Source organism: Urocampus carinirostris, chromosome 9 (genome assembly GCF_059441175.1).
Source record: "Urocampus carinirostris isolate Australia breed hairy pipefish chromosome 9, RoL_Ucar_1.0, whole genome shotgun sequence".
NCBI lineage: Eukaryota > Metazoa > Chordata > Actinopteri > Syngnathiformes > Syngnathidae > Urocampus > Urocampus carinirostris.
The window spans coordinates 11,533,208-11,543,000 of NC_142357.1; the positions used below are offsets into that span (position 1 = coordinate 11,533,208).

The 9,793-nt window shown below is 45.5% G+C and overlaps 1 long non-coding RNA gene across 1 annotated transcript; it reads left to right on the top strand.

Annotated features, from left to right (window-relative positions):
- Window positions 1–320: 320 nt before the first annotated feature.
- On the top strand, window positions 321–9,539 carry LOC148359319 (uncharacterized). Its single transcript, XR_015851339.1, has 3 exons — window positions 321–447; window positions 7,620–7,657; window positions 9,001–9,539. It is a non-coding gene; the product is annotated as an uncharacterized LOC148359319 (long non-coding RNA).
- The last annotated feature ends 254 nt before the right edge of the window (window positions 9,540–9,793 follow it).

Here is a 9,793-nt window from a genome sequence, read left to right on the forward strand (position 1 = left end):
TCTACACTGGCGTACGTATTCTGCCCACAGCGAGCAAAAAAGAAAAACTGTCTATCGGCACTTGCTTGTCTATAATGTGTTTATTTTTGCAAAACTTTATTGAAACAGTCAATAATAAACCATTGTTCACTTGTTAAAATAACGTCATTTGATAATTTCTTTAGATGATCAGCTATTTACTACAGTGTGTTTCCTACATTTTAATATTTTATTTAAATGGCTAATTATCATTTTATTCATTTCAAACTCACTTTTTAACACAGGTTTAAGTTTGTGTGTGTACAAGTTTACCATTGATCCCAGTTTTATTTTGCTTCTTAGCACTGAACAACAAAAAACTGGGAAAGACCATAAAAACAGTGAATGTGACACAACCTACCAGTCAGTTCAGAAAACGAGGACTTCTCATGATCTGGATCTAGGAAACGCTATCAACTGAACTCAGAGGTAGCTGACCTAATCACGACTCCCTTGCAGAGTTTATTTGAAAAGCGCAATAACAGATGAAAATGTAGCTTAAACCCTAGGTGCTGTTCGGGTCGTTTGGCTGCAGTTGCTAGCCGGCTTTTGTCTGGGGGGCCGTGAAGTCAATCACACATGGCAAAGCAACATGGCGTGTGGAAATGGTCGATTTAATGTCCCTGATCTCTGGGTAAACCTTTCACAATGGAAAAAAGATAAGCGGTGTTGGCCTGGATCAGAGAAATGCTTTTGATAAGGGTAAAGAATGTCCAGTCTGCATTGCTACTTCTCAACAATTCGCTTTTGTGCTTTACTCTAAAAGATGCTTACCACAAAGATTTAAGAACAGCACAGGAAAACTCGTTTTCAGGTATGTGTTGTAAGCTACTGAACAGAAAGAACTGGTTGCTTGCCACAATTTCTTGTTGGATTTATATGTAAAAAATAAAGAAATAAAAGAGTCACAATTGGCCTATATTTAGTTGTCAAGGCTGCAAGAAAGATTCCTTGGATTGCTTAAATAGAAAATTGAGGATTTTATGAACAGCATAGGGAAACTCGTTTTTGGTGACATGTGGTATGCTACTGAACAGAAAGAACCAGTAGCTTGCCACAATTTCTTGTTGTATTATACAGAAAAAAGTCACAGCTGGCCAATATGTAGCTGTTGAGGCTGCAAGAAATAGTCCTTGGATTGCTTAGAAGGAGTATGGAGGAGGCTAATATGAGATCAAATTTGTTGTTCATTCTGTTCAAACAAGACAAAATGATCCATATTGGGGAAGGGGTGTGTGTGTCTTTTTTAGTTGTAAATTTTATAGATGTTTTAAAATTATGATTCATATGTGGACTTCCCCAAGTTCTGGAGAGAAAAAGCAAAGTCACATTTTGCCAGCCTTCTTGTGCGGAGTTTGCCTGTTGTCCCTGTGCTTGCGTGGGTTTCCTCCGGGAACTTAAGTTTCCTCCCATATTCCATAAACATGCATGTCAGATAAATTGACCTGTCTAGAATTGTCCCTAGGTGTGAATGAGCGAGTGAGTTGTTTGTCTCTGTGTGCCCTGTGACTCGCTGGCAACCAGTCCGGGGTGTCCAATTCCCACTGCCCAAAGAAAGCTGGGATGGGCTCAGGCACACCCGCGACTCTACTAAGGATAAGCGATGCAGATAAAGGATGGATGGAAGGATATATAGTCAAAATTCAAAATGTGATTTTTAAGATTGTAATTGCAATTGTTATGTCTGTTGTGAGTGAAATCACATATTAAAGGTCATTACTTTATAAACACTACTAAGCATGCCTATTCATCATTTTTTAATAGGCACCACATTTTGTTTTTCAATCCACACATTTATTCACTTTGTTAAGCACTCTTCCTTACCCTGTGTGCTACTGCAACACCTAAATGTTACCTCTGGGCATCATTCAAGCATTATTTGATCTCACAATCCAGCCACCCATGGCTGTAACTAATGTCAGATCAATGGCAGAGACGTGGAAAGTCTCCCAGGGCCTAATCAATGAGTTGGCCAATCAATGGAGGGGATCAAGCAGAGGATTAGATAAGTGATGAGCTTATGCATGGAGTTGGGACTGAAAGCTTGAAACATTTTCATCCAACCCACAAGGCTGACACAATCAATTACAATGCTTTTATCTCACTCTTTAATGGTGTGCAACATCGGTTTGTTTTTGCAGACATTCCGGACCTTGCCGAACAACCCTGTGTTGATAATTGAAGTGCTTGTTTAGCGGCTGAGTTGTGTTGATGGCACACATGGTGTTTACCAGCATGCTTTTGAAAAGTTCAAGAGGATAGTTAGAAATTGCTGCTCTTTTTTTGTTTTGTTGACAGCATGGCTATGATTTCTTTGGCTAAGACAATCGAACATCTATAACAGGATTGACAAATACATTTGAATTCACTCAGTTGATGTGTGGAATGTAAAAGAATACAATAGTATTGATTTGTTTTTATGTTCATATTTTATATCTGATATTTTCCCAAACACAATCATTGGTTGTCATGTACTTCATTGTCTTTCATGTTTACATGTACCGTTAGATCAAAATGGTTGTAAATAATTACGTGGTTAGGAATATAAGTTAGTTTGCTGTGATAGACAGTGGAAGAATTTTTACTTTTGGGATATGTGGCCTCTTTCTCCTTTGTACCATCTTTGCTGAACATTTGTCGGTGTTTCGTCCGGTTTTTGTTACATTTTAGTTGTCATGTATTTCCTCATGTCTGTCATTGTCAGTCTTCCATCCATCCGTTAGCTTCTGCTTATTCAGTATTCAGAGCTGCAAGCAAGAAGAGGTTTTGTAAAGGAACAGTGAACATGATTCACGTTGAGCTACTCAAAAAAGTAACTGTAACTATTAAAATACATTTAATTTCTGTCCTTATTCTTGTTAACCATCCATCCATCCATTGTCTTCCGCTTATCCGAGGTCGGGTCGCGGGGGAAGCAGCGTTAAAAGGGAAGCCCAGACGTCCCTATCCCCAGCCACCTCCTCCAGCTCATCCGACGGGACCCCAAGGCGTTCCCAAGCCAGCCGAGAGACATAGTCTCTCCAACGTGTCCTGGGCCGCCCCCGGGGCCTCCTGCCGGTGGGACATGCCCGGAACACCTCCCGAGGGAGGCGTCCAGGAGGCATCCTTATTAGACGCCCGAGCCACCTCAACTGGCTCCTCTCAACGCGGAGGAGCAGTGGCTCTACACCGAGTCCCTCCCGGATGACTGAGCTTCTCACCTTATCTCTAAGGGAGAACCCAGCCACCCTGCGGAGGAAACTCATTTCGGCCACTTGTATCCGGGATCGAGTTATTTTGGTCATGACCCAAAGTTCATGACCATAGGTGATGGTGGAAACGTAGATCGACCGGTAGATCGAGAGCTTTGCCTTTCGGCTCAGCTCCCTCTTCACCACGACGGACCGGTACAGGGTCCGAATGACGGCAGACGCTGCACCGACCCGTCTGTCGATCTCCCGTTCCATCCTACCCTCACTCGTGAACAAGACCCCAAGATACTTGAACTCCTCCACTTGGGGCAAGACCTCCTCCCCGACCCGGAGGGAGCATACCACCCTTTTCCGACTGAGAACCATGGCCTCGGACTTGGAGGTGCTGATCACCATCCCTGCCGCTTCACACTCGGCTGCGAATCACTCCAGCGAAAGCTGAAGATCACGGCCTGAGGAAGCCAACAGCACCACGTCATCTGCAAAAAGCAGTGACGCATTGCTGAGGCCCCCAAACCGGACTCCATCCCCGCCAAGGCTGCGCCTAAAAATTCTGTCCATAAAAGTTATGAACAGAATCGGTGACAAAGGGCAGCCCTGGCAGAGCCCAACCCTCACCGGGAACGAATCCGACTTACTGCCGGCAATGCGGACCAGACTCTGGCACCGGGCATACAGGGACCGCACAGCCCGGATAAGACTGTGCGGTACCCCATACTCCCGAAGCACCCCCCACAGGGCCTCCCGAGGAATGCCTTCTCCAAGTCCACAAAACACATGAAGACCGGAAAGACAAACTCCTATGCACCTTCAAAGACCCTGAAGAGTGTATAGAGCTGGTCCAGTGTTCCACGGCCAGGACGAAAACCACACTGTTCCTCCTGAATCCGAGATTCGACTTCCTGGCGGACCCTCCTCTCCAGTACCCCTGAATAGACCTTACCAGGGAGGCTGATAAGTGTGATTCCCCTGTAGTTGGAACACACTCTCCGGTCCCCCTTCTTAAAGACGGGAACCACCACCCCAGTCTGCCAGTCCAGAGGCACTGTCCCCGATGTCCACGCGATGTTGCAGAGGCGCGTCAACCATGACACGCCCACAACATCCAGAGCCTTAATGAAGTCCGGGCGGATCTCATCGACCCCCGGGGCCCTCCACCGAGGAGTTTTTTGACAACCTCGGTGACTTCAACCCCAGCGATACGAGAGCCCAACCCAGAGTCCTCAGGCTCTGCTTCCCCAGAGGAAGACGTGCCGGAGGAATTGAGGAGATCTTCGAAGTACTCCGCCCACCGATTCACAACGTCCCGGGTCGAGGTCAGCAGCGCCCCATCGGCACTATACACAGTGTCGATGGCACACCGCTTCCCCCCCCTAAGACGCCAGATGGTGGACCAGAATTTCCTCGAAGCCGTTTGGAAGTCGGCTTCCATGGCCTCGCCAAACTCCTCCCATGCCCGAGTTTTTGCCTCGGCAACCGCCAAAGCCGCATTCCGCTTGGCCAGCCGATACCTGCCAGCTGCTTCCAGAGTCCCACAGGCCAGGAAGGCCCGATAAGACTCCTTCTTCAGCTTGACGGCATCCCTCACTGCCGGTGACCACCAACGGGTCTGAGGGTTGCCGCTGCGGCAGGCACCGACTACCTTACAGCCACAGCTCCGATCAGCCGCCTCAACAATGGAGGCGCGGAACATGGTCCACTCGGACTCAATGTCCCCCGCCTCCCTCGGGACATGGACGAAGTTCTGCCGGAGGTGTGAATTGAAACTTCTTCTGACAGGAGATTCTGCCAGCCGTTCCCAACAGACCCTCACAACACGCTTGGGTCTGCCGGGTCGGGCCGGCATCTTCCCCCACCATCGAAGCCAACTCACCACCAGGTGGTGATCAGTTGACAGCTCCGCCCCTCTCTTCACCCGAGTGTCCAGAACATGCGGCCGCAGGTCCGACGAAACTATGACAAAGTCGATCATCGAACTACGGCCTAGGGTGTCCTGGTGCCAAGTGCACATATGGACACCCTTATGTCTGAACATGGTGTTCATTATGGACAAACCATGACGAGCACAGAAGTCCAATAACGAAACACAACTCGGGTTCAGGTCAGGGGGGCCGTTCTTCCCAATCACGCCCCTCCAGGTCTCACTGTCATTGCCCACGTGAGCGTTGAAGTCTCCCAGCAGTACGAGGGAGTCCCCAGGGGGCGCGCTCTCAAGCACACCCTCTAAGGACTCCAAGAAGGGTGGGTACTCCGAACTGCTATTTGGTGCATAAGCACAAACAACAGTCAGGAAAAGGCCCCCCCACCCAAAGGCGGAGGGAGGCTACCCTCTCGTCTACTGGGGTGAACCCCAACGTACAGGCGCCGAGCCGTGGAGCAATTAATATGCCCACACCGGCTCTGCGCCTCTCACCACGGGCAACTCCAGAATGGAAGAGAGTCCAACCCCTCTCGAGAGGACTGGTACCAGAGCCCAAGCTGTGCGTAGAGGTGAGTCCGACTATATCTAGTCGGAATTTCTCAACCTCACGCACCAACTTGGGCTCCTTCACTGCCAGAGAGGTAACGTTCCATGTCCCAAAAGCAAGTTTCTGTAGCCGGGGATCGTCGCGCCAAGGACCCCTCCCCAGCTTTCTGCGCACCCGACCCCTTTGGCCCCTCCTACAGGTGGTGAGCCCATGGGAAGAGGGTCCCACGTCGTCCCTTCGGGCTGTGCCCGGCCGGCCCCCGTGGGTAAGGGTCCGGCCACTAGGCGCTCGCCAGCGGACCCCACCTCCAGGCCTGGCTCCAGAAGGGGGCCCCGGTAACCCGCGTCCAGGCGAGGGAAATCGAGGACCAAAGTTTTGTCTCATCATAATGGGGCCTTCTGATCTGCGTTTTGTCTGGCCACTCACCTAGGACCTGTTTGCCATGGGTGACCCTATCAGGGGCTTAAAGCCCCAGACAACATAGCTCCTAGGATCATTGGGACACACAAACTCCTCCACCACGATAAGGTAGCAGATCAAGGAGGAGTTCTTGTTAACATAAAAGGTTTTTGAACTGTGATTAGTTTTACCCTGTATCCCTTTTGGCCAAAAGAGGACGCTTTAGAAAATAAGGGGATAGTGAATATAATGTGCAAGTATTACTCGACATACTGTACATGGCCATATTACCGTACATATTACTTGGAAACAGATCCAGTGCAGTATAAGAATTTGTCAGTTAGTGTTTGCTTGAGAAGTGGTAAATTACTTCCAGGTCAAGGGTAGGATATTTATTTATTTGGTTGTTTATTATTTATTTATTCATTCGATCGAACCTTCCTGAGTGGAGTTCGCATGTTCTCCCCGTGATTGCGTGGGTTTCCTCCAGGCACTCAGGTTTACTCCCACATTCCAAAATCATGCATTTCAGGTGAATTGGTCCATCCAAATTGTCCCTAGGTGTAAATGAGCGAGTGAGTTGTCTGTCTCTGTGTGTCCTGCATCTGACTGGCAACTAGTTCAGGGCTGCCCAAGGATAGCTGGGATGGGCACCCCCGCGACCCTACTGAGGATAAGCCGTGCAGATAATGGATAGATGGAGGGATATTAATTCATTCATGCATTAATTAACCCCTTAACATACTCAAAGTAGAAATAGAAGGTTATCTTTCTCGCCTAGATTTTACAATGAAATATCATGGGCATCACTCGTTTTCCAATTATCCCTCTTCCTATTTAAGCAATTCAATTTCTGTCACTCCATCAGCGAACCTCCTCACATGCAAGCACTTTTTGACTTTGGCTCCTGTTTTGATTCTGACCTGTTCCTGCATCCTGCCTGATTCCGTGCCCTGTTTCCTGTATCGAAACCCTGTCCCTGGCTTCCCGATCACCTCTGGTTACCCATACCTGTCAACCTCCACGGCTTCATGCCCGTATATGCCTCGTATTTTCCCGTACAAAATACAAAATAATCGTACACCATTTTTTTTTTTTCCGGAATGATGCATGATGGGAAATCCCAGGCGGCAGACGCATGCGCACAGTGGCATCAAACCGCTCGCTTCGTTTGCAACAAAAAATAACGATACTGAGATAGAGGCCTCTGCGGCAAACTCCTTTGACTTGATTGATTTGCCGTTTCGTGATAGTCGGTGTATACCGGATGGTACCCATCATTGACAAATTTGCGTTTTTCCGTACAGATTTCCTTGTACATCGTACTCGTCTTAAAATAAATAAAAATAAATAAATAAAATGAAAATAAAAAATAAATAACGTATTTTTTACGGCAAAACCGTACGGGTTGACAGGCATGTGTTACCTGACTTGCTTTCCATCCCTGACCACGCTTGTTCTCCTGTCCCGGGTACCCGACTTGCTTCCGATCCCCGACCACGCCTCGTTATCCTGTCCCGGCTACCCGACTTGCCACCTGCAGAGTATCAAATAATTGGAAGATGGCAAGGGGACGTAATGGTGAGTTATCTTGCCTTTATAGTTTTGGGGTATCTTGTTTTAGAGTAATCATTACGTTTGTGTGATGAGTATATTTTGAATCTTAAATCCCAAGAGTTTAAACTTTCCAATGATATGTGGTTTGGCGTATTTGAGTGACTTGTGAGATTGTACAGACACGTATATGTCTGGCGTAACATTAAGGGGTTAAATACCCCATTACTCTATTATGCATTGAAACTAAAGAACAAACCCAATTTACAGGCTCAACTATTTGTTTGACAAATAAAATTATTGTACTTTATTCACTATTTTTCTACAAATAATTTTTATACTGTCAAATTATCGTTTAAAAATAATCTGCTTTATTGCATAACTGTATTATGCACACGATCCACTTTACGTCACATGATACTTTGTCGCCATTATGTGGATGATATGGAAAACTGCATTTACTTTCTGGTCAGCGACCCAAAATGTTGAAAGAGCCATTTTTGGCAAATTTTAAGATAGTGTTATGTTTACCATTTTACAGAAAACACATTTTTCCTTTATCAAATATTTTTTAAAATTCACGAGGGAGCCACCAGAGAGCGCCAAAGACGAGCATGTTGCTCCAATGCAAGTTTAGCGGGCTAAAAGGTCTATATTTGTTGGCGACAGAAAGCGTCTTCTTCTTTTGGTGCTTTTGTCGGTCTGGAGCATTTTGTTGACAAATGGCTTTTAGAGAAACTCTAAGTAGTTTCGTCAAGCAGTTTTATGTATGTGTACAACTCACACAGCAACGTTAATGACACGCAGGTTGACACTAGCAGAAAAAAGGCGGGGCAACTAGTCAGCCATTTAGAATGCAGAACACAATGCACAGTGAAAATCTGCAAAAAACGATGATAAGTTAACCGCAGTACAGCAAACCAAAACCGTATTAGGGAATCACTAATTGTTGAATAACAGTATAGGTTAACTTAGTAATTTTTGTCAATGTCAAGTGATTCATTAGCCACACACTGAAGTGAAATAATAATGGCAATAGTAATTACCCCATATTTAACACACAATTGATCCTGTATTTAAAGTACTGACAACATAGGGCAACTTTCGCCCTGAGTGAACAATATTATTTGCAACATTTGTTTAAATGAAGTGTGAGGACAGACTGCGCTGTAGGCGTATGTTCATAAAGTGCTATTTAAAAAATATTTGGTCCTTCTGTTTCACAATTCAGCAAGTCAGAGGCACAGCAAATTATTCTTAATCATCTTGTGCAGTGCGGCTTTAAGTCAAAATCTATTAATGGAAATAGGGGGAAATGAATGAAAAGTGACTGGTTTGTGATAATTCCTTCTCTTTTTTCACACCTTTAGGGGGTGACAGCTCACTGTGCCATTTCATTAGCAATGAGCAATGCTCCAATGATCTGCAGAGAAGAATGTCGACATAGAAGTGATTATTGAAAATCAATATTGGTCTTAATTAGATGGGCAGTTAAGGTATTGACTGCGTTTACATGCTTGCAATAGCTCAATTGGAATCCGGTTACTTAAAGCCATGCAAACATGTCATGGAATGGTTGAGTCAGCCTTGTTATTTTCTCATAACTCACACAATTATATGCATTACAATAGTACAATTGCTTATGCAAATTACCTGGCATGTACAATTTACCTCATTTGGTATATTTTTAGTGGCGCAAAAAAATTCTGCACATGTGGTACTGAGATGAAAGATGCATGCTAACTCCCACTAACTCGCTAAAAAGCCTAATGTGTATTGGTTGATTTCTCTTGTATATTTCTGTTTTTATTTGCCTCAGCTTTAGTCTATAACACCCAAATTGTTCTGCTACATCTATCCAAAAATCCTTGCACTGTTGTTACAATGCTCATGTTGCAACTTTGGCCAGATTCCAAGCATTACCTTGTAAATATGTTTGCCTTATAATCCTGAAATTGTTTTTATCTTTCTCTCTTAAGTCTTATTAAAGTGTTTATTGTCAAGTGCCATGTTTGTTATGAATAACAACAAAGACAATTCTATCTGTGTCACGGTTGCCCATTGCCCTCACTTGGGTCGCCCGTTTGGCGCCAGCTGCTGCTCATTGCCTGATTGGCTTCCCTCCTATTTAAACTCAGTGCTATCATTCACTCCATGTTAGTC